Source organism: Ornithorhynchus anatinus, chromosome X5 (genome assembly GCF_004115215.2).
Source record: "Ornithorhynchus anatinus isolate Pmale09 chromosome X5, mOrnAna1.pri.v4, whole genome shotgun sequence".
Lineage (NCBI taxonomy): Eukaryota > Metazoa > Chordata > Mammalia > Monotremata > Ornithorhynchidae > Ornithorhynchus > Ornithorhynchus anatinus.
Window position 1 is genome coordinate 37139526 of NC_041753.1, and position 17291 is coordinate 37156816.

The window sequence follows — 17291 nt, forward strand, 5'->3', positions numbered from 1 at the left end:
TAACACAGAGGGGTTGGATGGCTTATGTTTTTCTTAAACATCAATTCATTCTAAACTTTCACTTGTTCATTTCTAACTCAGCAAAAGGTTTCAATGTAGGCAGTCACTCTGAATGTGAATTGCAATCAAAATTATCTGGGGATAGCTCTTTCTAAGGATCTTTTCCTTAATGTTCCCTGACCCAAATCACAGTTAAACAACAAATATCTTCTATTGGTAGATGATAGAGACAGTTAAAGAACAAATGGTTTTGGAAACTATTAACCATCTGTTTGAACTTGGCTAAGGAGCTATTGACCAATCAGTTGGTTGGCCTATAATTTGTAAGAGGTCAACTGGAAATCTCAACCCAGTTCCTGGAATTAAATACCCATGACAGAAAGCACAACCATAACTAACTGACATCACAGGGAGCCAAAAGAGAAAACTCAAAAAATTGATATATTCCCTCATTCTCTAGGACGGATTTGAGAAAAACAAGCAAGACAATCTGAAGGAAAACTTGAGCTGCTCTTGGCCACTTTGTGGAATGATAAAAGACATTACACTTATAGAGCTGATAGTTGAGCCCTATAATCAAGGCTTCTTTTTACCTTGTAGGCTTCCCCTCTCTAAACACACAAAAATAAGTGTTTTCTATCAGAGTATGAGTAAGAAGGATGACGAGTGTATTAGTCCTATTCTAGCTTGCAACTAAATCTCCTCACAGCAATAAACCTTACCCTCTGATGCCAGAGGCCCCTCAGCTTAATCAGTGTTGCCTGGTCTAGACTGAGATGTCTCGGCTGTGCCTTGTCAATCATGTAGTGTCTACCTGTTCATCTTACAGCCTACGTAGACTACCCTATAGTCTTAGGTAAAAGACCAAATAGTCGCTAATAGCTAATGTTCCAGTATAAGTTTATTTTATACAACAAAGAAAGTTTAGTATATATGGAATGGAAACTCCTACCATACTAAGAATACTAAGAAAAGATCAATCAATGGCACTTACAGTAGGCAGAGCACTGTACTAAGTGTAACAGACACTATCCCTGCCCACAAGGAGCTTACACAGTAGAAGATATAGACTACATTTTGAAATGATTCCTTGAGGCAAATATCCTTATAAACCAAAATCCAGGCATAGTACCTCCTGAATGTGCCTGGGTTGGCTGGTTGACTTTACTATAACAATATTTTCTTACAGTCAATTTATCAGTGGCATTTATTGAGCACTGTACTGAGTACTGGGGAGAGTACACGTACAATAGAGTTGGCAGATATGTTCTCTGCCCATAAGAAGCACACAGTCTAGATGGGAAGAAAGATATTAAAATAAATTACAGATATGAACATAAGTGCTGTGGGACCGAGGGTGGCCTAAGTATCAAGTACTTCAAGGGTACAGATCCAAGTGCAGAGGCAGCAAAGAAGGGACACGGGGTAAGGAAAATGAGGGATTAGCCAGAGAAGGCCTCTTGGAAGGGATGTAATTTCAGTAAAGCTTTTAAAGGTGGAGAAAGTGGTGGTCTGAGGGGTCGGGAGTTCCAGGCCAGTGGGAGGACGTGGGCAAGGGATCAGTGACAAAGTGGATGAGATTGAGGCAAGGTGAGTGGATTGGTATTAGGGGAGCAAAGTGTGCGGGCTGGGTTGTAGTAGGAATTCAGCCAGACAGCAAGAGAGGGAGAGCTGACAATGTTTTAAAACTGATGACAAGAGTTTCTGTTTGATGCAGAGGTGGATGACCAACCACTGGAGGTTCTTGATTAATGGAGAAATGTGGACTGATTTTTTTTTTTAGAAAAATGAAAAGCAAAGTAAAAACTAGAGTGGGGAGAGATAGGAGGCAGGAAGGTCAGTGAACAGTCTGACACAGTTGTCAAGCCAGGATATGATAAGAGCTTGGATCAGCAAGATTGGAGGGGGCGCAAGGAGAGAATTGGAGAAAAGAAAGTGGAGGCAGCAGGTGTAGACAACCCTCTCAAAGAGTTTGGAGAGGAATGGTAGAAGGGTATGGAGCAATAACCTAGGAAGCCATGGGAGTCAAGGGAGGGTTTTTTGGGTTTTTTTTTTTTAAATAGGAGATACACGAGCATGTTTGAGAAGCCATTGGAAAGTGAATGGTTGAAGACGGCGGTCAGGGAGGCGATATATTTTTGAGAGGAGGTGGGAGATCTCTCAAAATCTTACATTTTGTTTTCCTATTTTTGCTCCAATCTTTTATATACATACTCAAGGATCTCAAGGTTGCTAGAACTTAGACTGAAAGGATCAACCATGGCTCCAAAATAACACCACTGAAAAATTTTCCAGTTCAAAGTGGCTGGGATGTTTCCTCTTACCTCATCTAAACCATCCCAGCAAAGTCATATCTGAGGAGGTGGCAGATGTGACAAGTCCCACCGTATGGTTGTGCATGAGAGTTAAGTGGCTCAGGAATACCTAAATTTCTCTATTCATCCAGGCAAATGGTTTTCTATCTTGCTTTCAAAAGATCTCCAAAATAGTGGTCATATGGGCTCCTCGTGTGCCAAGGATTAGCCACCTTTCTCACATCTAATCAAATTCTCAAGTGCTGCTCTTTAAATCCACTTCCTCTTGTTGGTCATCACTGGTTATGTCAGGACCTCCCTCATATGGCCTTTCAAATACTTGAAGATTGGTACTGTCCCCCTTTAGTGTTCTTTTTCCAGGTCACACACTCCAATCCCTTGAACCTTTTTATTTCTAAGCATTTAAGCTGGTTGTTAATTAAATCACTTAGCTTCCTGGTCCCTTGACTCCATGGGATCATAAACTTGGATATACATCAGTAGAGTTCTGGGAGGGTGCTTGACTTGACCACTGCCAAGCACAAGAGCATTGCATACCTGAGGAACTCAAAAGGGCAAGTTCTGCTCCGATGAGGATGATCATTACCATTTGAAGATCAACTAGCTATGCCACCAATCCAGTGTTGTACTTGCTACTAGCCCCCTACCCTTCCTTACTGTCATCTTCAACCTTTTCTCTCTTCACTGGCTCCTTCCCATCCCTGTTTCAACTCCTTGAACAAGTTGTACACTCACTGCCTTCAATTCCTTTCTCCCGACTCTTTTTGATCCACTGCAATTCATTTTGTATCTCCTTCATTTCTACCACCCGAGGTTATGACATCACAACAGTCATCTTAGCATTTTACATATATTCAGCCAAGCCTAGCAATTATGTACATAAAGGTCTAAGTGCTTTATTAATTCATTCAGCTTTCATTCAATAGTATTTATTGAGCACTTACTATGTGCAGAGCACAGTTCTAAGCACTGGGGTGGATACAGGGTAATCAGGTTGTCCCACGTGAGGCTCACAGTTAATCCCCATTTTACAGATGAGGTAACTGAGGCACAGAGAAGTTAAGTGACTTGCCCAGTCACACAGCTGACAAGTGGCAGAGCCAGGATTCGAACCCATGACCTTTGACTCCCAAGCCTAGGCTCTTTCCACTGAGCCATGCTGCTTCTCTAAAAGGAATCCCTCAGGAAATCAAACATTCCAGCTGACCAGCCTGAAACTGAAGAAATATTTCAAAAGAAATAGGTAATTTCTTAAAGGATAAGGATTACAGCATCTGTGCCAGAGAGATAGTCCAAGTGGAAATGAGGAGATGTTTCTACGTCATTCAGAAACTCACCGTACTACTTAGGATAAAAATAAGGTAACTTTGGTATCTCATCCTCCAAAAGTCCAAATTCTTTAAGGACAAAAAATTATAAAAATTTTAAAAACAATTGCTCTTTATGGGGCTATGACTTCTCTAGCTCATGGTACTAAATTTTAATGGTGTTGGTATGTGGGATTAGGGTTAGCTAAAATCAATGAAAGGAAGATACAGGCAAGTGGAGTTGACAGGGAGAAGAGTGTTAAATACAGAGTGGCATGTGCTGCACTCAAATAGAAAACAGTCATCGAGGATCGCTTTTCTCTTCTTTCCCCTTTTCCTTCTCCTCTCCAATCCCTTTTCCTTTCTCAATATTTGCTCACATTCCCATTCCTCTAGACCTGGATGAACCGTAAAAAGCTGCTGCCTTCTTCTCCTTGACCCTTTGCTCCCATCCACACAGCCGAAAATAAGGAATCGACAGATGAATTTCATTTGAGGGCATAGGCATTAACTTCATGAGGATTGGGATGGAGGACCAAGAGGTTATTTGGGAATGGAGGTGGAGGGGGAGGAAACTATTCTTTTCACCATCCTATCAGCAAACTCTTCCAGCCCACATAGTAAACTCTCATCCCATCCCCAACCACAGCATGGCATTCATGTGAAAAACAAGTTAGAAATCAATTTGCCAATCTGTCAATGGTTATTGAGTCTGTACACTGTATTAAGTGCTTGGGAGAGAACGAGAGAGTTGGTAGACACAATCCCTGCCCTGAAGGAGCTTACCCTCTTCAATTATATTTATTGAGTATCTACTATTTGCAGAGCACCTTAGGACAATTTGGAGTGGTGGTCAGAGGAAGATATTCCTGTTACCAATGGTGGGAGCAGAAACAGGCAGAGCCATGGCTACATAGCTGGAAGTGGAGGAAAAAAAAGATGGAATGGATAGGTCACTGATGGGGAAGGCACTCCTCAAGCAGAAAAAGCAAGAAGAGGTGAACAAGAGGGAATGGAAAATAGAGAAACAGCTGAAAGGTTGAATCAATCAATGGTATTTACCGAGAGCTTACTGTGTGCAGAACACTGTACTAAGCACTGGGGAGAGTATAACATAACAGAGTCGGTAAACAAGTTTCCTGCCCACAGGGATGTACGAGGGAGGAAAAAAAAGAGAGACCACTGACTTCATCTCTCTTTCTGCCTCTATGATTTTATCTTTCTTTGTGTTTGTGTCTACTTCTGTCTCCATCTTTCACTGTGTCTCTCTGTCTCTCTCATAGCTTGGCTTTCTTCCCCCCTCTACCCTTCCCAATCAATAATAATAATAACGATGCCATTTGTAAGCACTTACTATGTGCCAAGCACTGTTCTAAGTGCCAGGGGAGACATAAGATTATCTGGTTGTCCCACTTGAGACTCACAGTCTTGATCCCCATTTTACAGATGAGGTAACAGGCACAGAGAGTTTAAGTGACAGCTGACAAGTGGTGGAGCAGGGATTAGAACCCAAGCGTCTCTCAGGCCCGCAATCTCGGTGTCATCCTTGACTCGTCTCTCTCGTTCACCCCACACATCCTATCCGTTACCAAGACCTGCCGGTTTCACCTTTACAATATCGCCAAGATTCGCCCTTTCCTCTCCACCCAAACGGCTACCTTACTGCTACGGGCTCTCATATCTCGGCTAGACTACTGTGTCAGCCTTCTCTCTGACCTCCCTTCCTCCTCTCTCACCCCGCTCCAGTCTATTCTTCACTCCGCTGCCCGGCTCATCTTCCTGCAGAAACGATCTGGGCATGTCACTCCCCTTCTTAAACTCCAGTGGTTGCCTATCAACCTCCGTTCCAAACAAAAACTCTTCACTCTAGGCTTCAAGGCTCTACATCACCTTGCCCCTTCCTACCTCTCCTCCCTTCTCTCTTTCTACCGCCCACCCCGCACGCTCCGCTCCTCTGCCGCCCACCTCCTCACCGTCCCTCAGTCTCGCCTATCCCACCGTCGACCCCTGGGCCACGTCCTCCCGCAGTCCTGGAACGCCCTCCCTCCTCACCTCCGCCAAACTGATTCTCTTCCCCTCTTCAAAACCCTACTTAAAACTCACCTCCTCCAAGAGGCCTTCCCAGACTGAGCTCCTCTTCTCCCTCTACTCCCTCTACCACCCCCCCTTCACCTCTCCGCAGCTAAACCCTCTTTTCCCCCCTTTCCCTCTGCTCCTCCCCCTCTCCCTTCCCATCCCCTCAGCACTGTACTCGTCCACTCAACTGTATATATTTTCATTACCCTATTTATTTTGTTAATGAAATGTACATCGCCTTGATTCTATTTAGTTGCCATTGTTTTTACGAGATGTTCTTCCCGTTGACTCTATTTATTGCCATTGTTCTTGTCTGTCCGTCTCCCCCGATTAGACTGTAAACCCGTCAAACGGCAGGGACTGTCTCTATCTGTTGCCGACGTGTTCATTCCAAGCGCTTAGTACAGTGCTCTGCACATAGTAAGCGCTCAATAAATACTATTGAATGAACCCAAGACTTCTGACTCCAAGCCTATGCTCTTTCTGATAAGCCACGCTACTTAGTAGGCCATGGATATGTACGTAAGTTCTGTGGGGCTGAGGTCATCTTCCAGACTGCCTTGTTCTCTGTGCCATATTTTTTTCACCTCTCCCTTTACATGTTTCTGTCATTGAGTAGAAGAGGCTCAGGGCTCCAGGTGGTGCCTGAGTCTCAGACAGCATTGGGAGATGGAAAAACCAGGATGGGGAAGGAGGAAAATGTGACCTCGGGCAAGTCACTTCACTTCCCTGTGCCTAAGTGACATCATGTGCAAAATGGGGATTAAGACTGTGAGCCGCATGTGGGACAGGAACTATCTCCACCCCAATTACTTTGGATCTACCCCAGCACTTAGTACAGTGCCTGGACCATAGGAAGCACTTAACACATATTGTTATTATTACTATTTATATTATTTACAATAATAATAAAATAAGATGGGGAAGGAAAGATGAGGAAAAAAAGACTGGAGGAAAGAAATGGCAGTTTCTCCCCAAAGGCTATTTTCCTGGAGTGGTGAGGGTAACCAAAGGCTGCTGTGAACTGCAATTCTGTTGTTGTGGAAACTTCAGTTGCCGATTCTTCCCCGTTCTTTTCTTGTTCTGAGTCAAGTTAATTGTTGGCTTTCTCCAGTGTTATCTGTGCTCCCCACCCCTTTAGACTGTGAGTTCCTTGTGGGCCAGGGGCGATGACTGAATCAATGTCTTTGTTTCCTCCCCAGTAGTTAGTACAGTGTAATAACTGTTATTGACTAAATTGACTAAAATCTCCCACTGCTACTCCCCAGTCCCACCCCCTTCTTCGACTCTCCCAACTTTGCCAGTAGGATTGAGACAGCTCTCCTGCTTCCTCTTAAAATCTACCCCTTCCATCTGTGCTTCCAACCCCATCCCTTTGGCACCTTATTAAAACATTTGCCTCCTCCATGACCGCCATCTTCAATTGCTCACTTGCCTATGGCTCCTTTTCCACCATTTTCAAACCATACCCCAGTATCCCCTATGCTAACCCTCCCCTGAACTCCCTATCCCTCCTCCCATTCCTTTCCAAACCTCTCAAGCAAATTGTTTACACCCACTACTTCCAATTCCTGTCTTCAATTTCTCTGCTTGACTTCTGCCTTCCGCTCCCTTCACACCACAGAAACTGCCCTCTATAAGGTCACTTATGACATCTTTCTTGCCAATTCTGCTGACCTCTACTCCACCCTGAATGCTCTCAACCTCTCTGTTGCCATAAACACTGTGGATGACCCTCTTCTGGAAACACTATCTAACCTCAGCTTCACTAACACTGTCCTCTTCTGGTTCTCCTCCTGTCTCTCTGGCTGCAGCTTCTCAGTCTCACAAATACCATAAAAAATAATTTCCTAATTTCTTATGGCATCCAAGAGCTAAAGGAACCCAAATCTGCCACACCTTGTAAATTTTAATTCTTGCCTCTCCTGTATCTCCAAGGAACATTTTGGAGTCATTGAACTTTTGCATTTATTTTCCTAGGTACTGCACTATTTTACTTCTTTTTTTAGTGCCAAAGCAAGCAAAATAAAGGAGAGTTAAACAATTTTGTGAGTTTCATCAATGTAGCTAGCCATCTGAATAGTACAAGCCAAAACAATGCTTTTCCTGAATATACAGGGTTATTTGTTTTTGCTGTCTCTCCGCTTCCCTATAGCATTTGTGTAACCCCAGCCTAAATCAACTCACAAAACATTTGAATTGATTTTTATCCAATTTTTCGAGAACCCTCTTGCTTTGGGAAAAGTCCACAGAGAAGGCATGACTACAACTGATGGTTTCAAAATGAGCCAATCATGGTCGGCATGTTTTAGGCAGGGCTTGATGAGCAGAGTTCCCACTTTTGGTATCCACGGACTCAGAGAACTGGGTGAAAATTAGATGGACCTTCCAAGTGCATGAAATTCTGGCTTGTTAAAAAGTGAAGAAATTCAGCACTACAGCCACACGTACACAGTCAGCCCAAAATGGTGATTCGATCAAAAAGTTAAACAGAACCGTAGAAAGTGGAGAGTACAAGGAATGCCAGGATGGGATATGAAACCAAAGTGGATTACTAAGAAATTCAGAAAACAATTATAGTCTTGCCTTCACTCTGTAACTATTACCCATGAGTTGTTTAGGATCATTCAATCATATTTATTGTCTATGTGCAGAGCACTGAACTAAATGCTTGGAAGAATACAATACAAATTAGCACACATGTCCCCTGCCTATAGTGAGCTTACAGATCAGAGGATGAGTTTACATTTACATGTGTAAGGTACATGGGGCTTTTGCTAGATTGAGAAATAATCCATTTTAGTTTTCCACAATACTCCCAGTTCCTTTCATTGGAATATGACTGGGGTTGATATCTCAATGTTAACAATTCTCTTAAATTCTGATTTTTTAAAAGCGAGAGAAGACCACCACCATAGGAAACATTTAATTGAAAATGTATTTAAAGCGACTCTGGGTTTTTTAGATAAATTTGTTCTTATCAATTATAATTGAAGATGGCTGGGATATTGCTGGACAAAGTGTTCCTGAGTTCAGTTGACCTTGTTAACTAGTAGTTACTTGTGTCTCTTGTATTGCATCTACAGTACAAACTGGACTGTCATGGTCACTAAATTAGGTTAAGGGTGAGGATCAGTCTGTCCTCATAGTGTCTACTGTGAAATTTCCATTCATAATGCACTGCGCCTCCGGGCTCCTGCCAAGAGGTGAGATCCAGGTCACCAAGCTTCAAGCTGAAGCTCAGTGCCACTAGTTGACACAGTATTAATCATCCCTGCTGGGTGTCCAATGGAGAAATTTGGAAATGGGCTAGTAGCCAACCACAAATAGGTCTTAAATACAGATCATTGGATTCAAACCCTATTGGTATGATTCGACGCTCAGCCTACTGGCAGCAGGCCGTATTTCTTGTGGGGTTACTCTTCTTTTTACAAAATTTCTTCTGATGAATAAGTGGCACGTATTGAATGGCAGCAATGTGCAAACTGAAGCAAAATAAGAAGACTCTCTCTGTAGGGGGTAGTGGGAATTCTACACCTCAACACCTGTACAGATACACACGTATTCAAGGCGGAAGATGGGTCTAGAATCCTAAAATTATAGACCGCTAATACTTTTCACCACCCTATTCTGGCGGTCCCTTCTGCGGCAGCTCCCAATCCAGAACACACACCAACCCTCCTTCCCTCGGCTCAAACGACAAAGGCTGCCACACCCGTGGATCGATCCCGTCCTCTAGTCTTCGGTCTTGAAGGGGTTCCTCCACTCCAGCGACCGGCCCTCAAAGGGGCACCCGGGGGGCTCCGTATCCCGAACTGGGGTTCACAGAGTGTCTTTCCACAGAGAGGTCTTTTAAGTTCGATATCTACTTGGTTGAGAGTCTAAGGAGGTGGCTAAGGTAGATGCACTGGGCTGCATAAAGAAGGGGGAGGGTGCACGATCCCTTCTCCCTAACCGGCCTTCCTGCACCGTATTTGAATCTCCCGGAGACGGCGGTGGCCTGGCGATCGCAAAAGTACCACCCGGTCCCTCGTCTGCCCCCCAACTCTAGAGAAATCCAGGGGCTGAAGATACTTTTGCGGGGGCGGGGGGGGGGGGGAACGTCCTTTGATAAAGCTCCTTGCCACCTCCCTCCACACGCAAACACACACGCCCCGCCAGATGTTTCGCAAGAAACAATGGGGGAGATTCGGGGGAAACAAAAGGCCAATTCGTGTCGGTCCAAGCAAGCAGCGCCGCCCGGAACTGTCCCGATGAAGGGCACCGAGGGGGTGGAAAAAGGAAAGGAGCTCCTGCACTTTGCTAAATGGAGGAAAGGAGAACATGTGGTGTCGACAACTAACTTTGAATAGCCCCTGGGCGGGGAGGAGAAGCAATAAAATAACCCGAGAGTGGGCGGAGGGGGAAAGTTTCGCTCCCCACCGCCCACCCCAAACTCTTATGAAGGAAAAGGGAGGAGCTGAGTTTCCAGATGTTTGACAGTTGTTGGCAAATGGCCGAGCCCCGGCTAGTTTTGGTGGTGGTTGTTTTTTCCCCCCACCACCATTAGGCACGCCACCCTAATGGGAAGCCGGAGAGATCCGGAGAGAGGGAACCCAAATTTTCCCTCCCGGGTTGCATGGAGAGCTCGATCACTTCGTCTCCAAAGATGCGCCACCAACCCAGCACACCCTTTGAAAGTTTGTGGGAGCCGCGGCTCTCCCAACACTCCCAATTCCACTCTGGACTTGCAGGGTGAGGTGGAGTGGGGGAAGGAGAAAAGGGGAACCTTGGGTTGCAAGGACGTCCAGTTTCAAGAAAAGTACCCGTCTTTCCAATGTTAAGCGCAAGAAGTGGCACAAACCCGTCACACTTGGGAAATGAACCAGGAGGTGGGGGAGGAGAGAGAGAGAGATCAGAAAGAAAGGGGGGAGCAAAGGGCTAAAGATGTCTCCAGGGGTCTATAAGGTACAATGGAATGGAAAAGCCGCCCTGAGAGACACGTTCAAGACTGCCGAGTCCGAAGGGCAGGAAGGGGGAAAGGGGGAGGAAGTGTTGGGGGGGAGAAAGGACAGAGACGGACACAGGGGGGTGCCCGCTTCTGCCACCCTGTCTGTTGCACAACAGGTCTAGGTGCGTGAAAACTTCTTGCGCTCTCCCCTTCCTCCCCTACTCCACACACCCTCCACGTCCACCATCGCACCACGCTGCCCTGCTCCTTCGCCGTCCCCCTCCCTTCTTCAGACACGATTCAAAGAGGAAAAAACCCAGACAAGAGAGAGGGGTATCACCGCCCCATCTCTGGAAACCGCCTTCCCCTGGATTTAGCTCCCGAGGGGGATTTTACCTTCAGTCCTGGGTTCGCGTCTTCTTTCTTTTCGCCGGGCTTTCTACGGTTGGAGGAGCAAGAGTGTGGATCTCGCTGCCGGAAAGGGGGGCAGATGGAGATCGCCGTCCCCGATCCGCGGCCGGAAGAGCGGTCACAGTTCCACGAACAGCCCCAGTGCGAGTGGCGATCCGGCTCTCCGGGCGAACCTCGCAGCGGAGCCCCCACATGCCCATCGCCGGGGGGCGGAGAGGGTGGGGGGACGCGGCCAAATCAGAGCGGGAGACGACGGCCCCCTAGCGCTCACTTTGGGCCGTGGCCTCGCAAACTCTCAGTGCGCGGGGGCGGTTTCTCTCGACTGGTCGCGCTCCCAGAAAATAACGTGCTGCGGGCCGAAAGGAGGAGCAGGAGCCTCCCCTGAAGGGTGGATCACCCACGGAAAAGCTCATTTCGACTCCAGTGCTAATCCAAGGAAGGCATTTTGGTGCAATCGGGCTCCGACTCAGCCGCTCTCCCTCACGTAGTACCGTTAAACCACCCTGGTTAATAGGTAGTTCTGCCGTACTGTCAGACAACTGTTGCCGGAACAGACTAGCCCGTGTTGTCTGGCTTTCCCTGAGCTGCGTGGTGCGAGGGAAAGATTTTCATTCCATGAAACTCTGGTTTGGAAGGACGATAGGTACCAGAATGAAAATCGGACAAAAAGCATAAGGCACTTGAAAATATTTTACGACGAAGATATCAATGAAGAGAGGGAGGTCTACCAGTAACAGGGCTCACTTTAAGAATCAAGGTTGTCTTTAAAGGAACCCCTGCCATAAAGGGATGGGGGGCTGTTCATAAGAAGGTCCCCCAGCTGACCTGAACCGCCTCCCCACCACAGCAGGCTAGCCCTAAACACCAAAAGCCAAACCTTGAGAAAACTCATTCCAACCTAACTCCTGAGGCCATGCACAAATACTTTTGCACGGCATCACCCAGCTGCTTCCTATTGAGCACTCAGTCCTCGCTCCACCCTTTCCACAGCTGAGTGGCTCACATAAGCTCTAACTCCACCTGCTGCTGCCCTGAGTTTAGTTTCCACCTATAGCTTGCAACTCCATTCCGACCCTGCACGTCTCCTGCTTCCCTTTCTCAAGAGGTCAAAGTTATAAAAGACCATAATGAAAGCTAATGCTATGCTTTGCAGTGGTACCTAATAGAAACAACAACAACAAAAATAAAGAATTCAATTATAAATGGCAAGAGTGCTGGGGAAATACCTCTGTACTGGGGGGTTATGTTCTTCCCCAACCATCTCTCCTAAAAATAGAGTATTCACTAGTTGTGTGTATACACTTACATTATACATACTTAGGTACTACAATTTTTGAACATAAGATATATGTATGCATCGGAATAGCTGAATGGTAAAAGACAATAGATAATTATTTATGTATCTCATTTTTCTTAAGATGACAGGTCTATCCACCCAGGCCCTTTCTTACACAGAAATTCCTATGATGCCACCAGGTGAATTAGGCTCTATCTGCCAAGCCTTAAAAGTAATTGGGCTACAGGCCAGAAAGACTTTCAATAAGGTCTGTCATATCCTCAGATTGACTGCCTACACTTCTTCCCTTCTACACTCAGTGTGTAGTCATCCACAAAACCAACCTTCCCATTCTCTTCTTTTTGTCTGTAATTTATTTTGTATCTGCTTCCCAACTAGACTGTAAGCTCCTTAAGGGGAGGAAAGTGTTTTAGCCCTATTTTACACTCCCAAGTGCTTGATTCAGAGCTCGCCACACAGTTGGTGTACTTGGCTGCAAGTAATTTTTTACATCTTGGTCATTTCTTGAAACCAGTCTTGGTGGTGTTTTTTTGTCAGACCTCCAGTCTTGATGGTTGTTTGGAGTCAGCATCTCACCACTTTACTTGCCATTGTTGAGGGGATCCCCCATGGTCCCATTCATTTCATTTGGGTTTTTGCTACCTACTTGCAGAGTGGAGTTCACGATCCAGATTATTTAGGTCACTGCAGTGCACTGAAGTACTCTGAGTCAGAGAGGCAGGCAAATGATTATCTGAATTAAAATAGGAGGCCTGAAGGAGGATGAAAAATAAAGAGAGAGGGGGTGGGAAGGAGAAAAACAACTGGACCCTATGTGAACTATTTCATGCCAGAGCTCTTCTTGACTACCACCAGAGCGAGGAATTTTACTCATTACTGAAGAAACTATATGAAGCTCTGTACCCACTACCTCAGCAGCCTGAGGAATCCAGATGACTCAACCCTATCAGAGATGAGAATGGAATCCTGGTGAGATGGCAATAATATCTCAAGGATGAGGACCCAAGAAGTATCAAGAACCTGCCAAAATGTGACAGCACTTTGTGGAAATCATTACCACAAACATAATCCTGAAAACTGGTAAAACGTCTGGACCTGATGGAATTCCTGCAAAAAATGTCACAAAAGCATAGGTCTTACTGGTTAAATATTCATAATAATTGCAGTATGTGTTTACTTACCATGTGTCAAATACTGTACTAAGCAATGGGGCAGATACAAGATAATCAGGTCTCACTCTTTAAATAGGAGGGAGAACAAGTATTGAATCCCCATTTTACAGATGAGGGGACTGAGGCACAGAGAAATGAAGTGACTTGCCCAAGGTCACACAGCAGACAAGAGGCAGAGTTAGGATTAGAACCCAGGTCCTCTGACTCCCAGGACCATGCTCATTCCTCTAGACCATGCTACTTCTCTATTAGTCCAGGGTTTTCCTCAACATATGGAACACTTGGTACAGGATTTCAAACCCGCCATTATGATTGCCAACTTCAAGAAGGAAAGTAGAGAGCTGGCTGGAGTTACTAAAGTGAGATGCTCTGTTCTCCATTGCTGGCAAGAGTTTAGCAAGGCTATTACTCTGGGTAGGGAATGTGTCTACTAACTCTGTAATATTGTACTCTCCCATGTACTTAGTACAGTGCTCTGCACATGCTCAATAAATACTATTGATGGATTGCTACTGAAGAATACAGTCAACTACGCTCTCTCTGAATCAACAATATAGTTTCAGACCAAAATGTAGGATAGCTGACATGATAGATACCACCAGTGGCTTTTCAGAGAGCGATCTTGGAAATCCTGGCATATTAATCCAGTCTAAAGCATGTTTGGAGTAGGCAGTAATCAAACTATTTCTTCACCTTCAAATGTCACTGAGTCATATTTGAGTCATAGTGACTTTATGAATTTATCTATAGAATTTTCTTGGTAAAAATACAGAAGTGGTTTACCATCTTCTTCCACACGGTGAAAACTTTAGTCTCTCCCTTTGTCTTTGATCAACATTTCAATCACTTGATCATCTGTCTTTTACTCTTTCCCATTCTTCTGCTGCCCAGCACAGGTGAATCAACTTTGTCTGAGGCTTCAGCTTAGACCTTTCCATTATGGGTAACCTTAGCGAAAGAGTATCTCTCCGAAGCATAGCTCTAAGCTTCAATGGCATACACAAACCCTCCTGCCATGGTAAGGCATTGAGTCATAGGAGAAAATCAAACTATTTAGTAGAAACTGAATACATAATTTTAAAACTAAATATGCACACATTCCCCAAAACAGCTACAAATCTTAGAAAACGTTAATGTTGAATCCACAAGCATTCTGTACTATATCTAAAAACCTCAATTAATGTTTCAATTTAACTTTGACTGTTTACTTTTCATCTTGTACATCTGGGGGAACATCTAAAGAAGAGCTGTGTCCTGAAGCATTTCTAACACATATAGGGTTTATTAGGACCAGAGATACCAAGGCCCAAGCCCAGGTGAGAGCCAGAGCCACGTCAAACACAATCTCACACACACACACACACACACACACACACACACTGTTATCACAACACGGTTTTCCCATCACGATTGTAAGGACTATGTTAAATACTGTTCTGGAAAGCATGTCAAGGCCCAGATCAGGAAATTACTCTGTGAAAGCAGGGACAGCTGTTTGGAAAGTTGACAGGCCACATCACTATTTCTGTAATGGGGATATGGAACTCATCAGATTATAGAGGGAGAGAAAATAAGAAAGATGCTTATCATGGAAATAAAATGAATTTTTTATTTTCAGTAATCCCCCACATCCCACAGCCCCATCCGTCAGCTGGATGTAGAGCAAAAATAGGTCCATCAAAATTAAAATATGGCAGGCCACTCCATGATGCAGAGTTGTGGCTACTACAACAGAGTTAAAGGGATTGTCAATGTAAGGAAGTTGATGACTTTTCAACAACTTTAACATAAATTACTGATAATATCACCTGAGCCAGCCACCCCAGAAAGCTTTGAAGGAGTAACAAAATAAGCAGCAGGAAGGAAGGAGGTTTTAGAGAAAGACAGGCTTTATTTGAGAAAGTCTAGAGACCTGTGAACACCTTTGAGAAGTCAAAGTAATGTTCACAGACATTTTTGGGCATTATCATTTTAAGAGAGCCCTAGGTTTTCTCCGAGCTCCCCAGGCTGCTCTAAATGAAAGCACTGCTGTAAAAACATGTAAAAAATGTCACTGAGAAGTGGAAAGAAACCATTTTACCATCAACCCTGCAACCCCTTGGAATTCCAATGGTGGCCAGTGTGGGACTCAAACATTTTACTGGGACAATGGGACACATTAATAATAATAATAATGGTACGTGATAAGTGCTTACTATGTGTCAGGAACTGTACTAAGTGCTGGAGTAGACACAAAATAATCAGATTAGATAAAATCCCTGTCCCACATTGGGTTTACACTCTTAATCCCCATTTTTTACAGATGAGGTAACTGTGGCAGAGTCAGGATTAGAACTCAGGTCCTTCCAACTCAGGGGCCTGTGCTCTATTCACTGAGCCACACTGCTTCTCACTAAGTCACACTGCTCAGCACTCCAGGGAGAAGGATCAGATCAGGAATTTCCCAGCAGTCCCCTACTCCAAAATGGAGCTCAGGCATTACGAGTGAAGGTACCAGTTGCCCAGACAATTACCAAGACGTCATTACCCCATCTCATTTAGGCACTTTCATATAAATGATCAGATATCCTGCGTTGGGTGGTTTTGTCTTAAAATTTTAAGGTTTGACCTGTTCCTGCTTTAGATTGTTCAAGACACATTTGTGTCCTAAAAAACCTCAAGGAAAAAAAGAGATTGATTGAGATATGCATATATAGGAGGCAGTCAAATAAGGAAAACAGATGTCGCTCCTATTTATGGGGTGGAGACGGGGAATAAAAGGGACAGGGAGAAGAAGGGTTAAGAGAGTGGAGGAGGTCATGACCACTTGAGCTCAGGGCCCTGTCAGTATGCTCTTCAAGCAACTGCCCCAAACACCAGGCCTGGCATAAGTTCTGCCACACCTGGGGAGCCCTTATCCCCCTTTACAAAAATGCATTTTTGCTCCATCCTTATCTTCCCTTTATTCCCTTTATCCCTTTATTTATTAAAGGTGACTAAGTTTGTGATCCCTTTATTCCTGGTGATATCTTTTTTATTGTTTTTCCTCCCCTAATTGAGTTACCACCAGAAGTATAGGGTACCGCACCCAGGGAGTGCTCACTAAATAGTACTATTAATACTACTAATACTTCTACTAGTACTACTTTTGAAGATCCAAATCAAGAGGATCATATCGCTGTACATGTGAATGTTACATGAGTAACTCCCAAATTTTAAAGTAATGTGCAAAATGACATCTCTTGTGTTTGAGTTAAGTGTTGAGGCTTGTATTTGGACTGCAGAATTGGCACTAGATATTGGCACCAAATGATTCCCTACAGGTTCCTCTACTACACATTTGCAGCCCAGTTTCTTCGGGGAGTGAATCAACAAGTGAAAAGGGAGTGTTAGGGTGTTCCCATGACAACATAATAACATTTGGTCTGTGAAAGTAAAGAGAAGAAAGTATGTGCACAAATTTATTAATAAATATTGCAGCCAAGATTATTCTTGCCAACAGCACCAGAACTCAAGAGCAACTAGAATTAGATTTGGTGTGAGGAGATTACTCTTTATTAATTTCAGTTTAGTACATTTGCCTAATATCATCATGCTTATTTGTATTCTAATTATGGTTGCCATAAGCAACAATCACCATACACAAAACTTCAGACCAGCAGTACATATGTGGAAAACCTTACTTTGAATTTCTTTCTTTTACCATTTCACATGTACATATTATTCTTTTGGCGGGGGGGGAGTGTCAGAAAATATAAGTATGTATATGTATGTATGGCTGGGTATGTGAACATCTCTTTTATG

General features: G+C 44.3%; 1 protein-coding gene across 1 annotated transcript in view; it reads right to left on the minus strand.

Annotated features, from left to right (window-relative positions):
* Nucleotides 1-11859, minus strand: part of MOB3B (MOB kinase activator 3B) — a 190264-nt gene extending 178405 nt beyond the window's left edge. The window contains exon 1 of the mRNA XM_029055595.2: nucleotides 11025-11859. The gene's annotated coding sequence lies outside the window, so the exon portion shown is untranslated. The remainder of the gene's footprint in view (nucleotides 1-11024) is intronic.
* Nucleotides 11860-17291: the final 5432 nt, after the last annotated feature.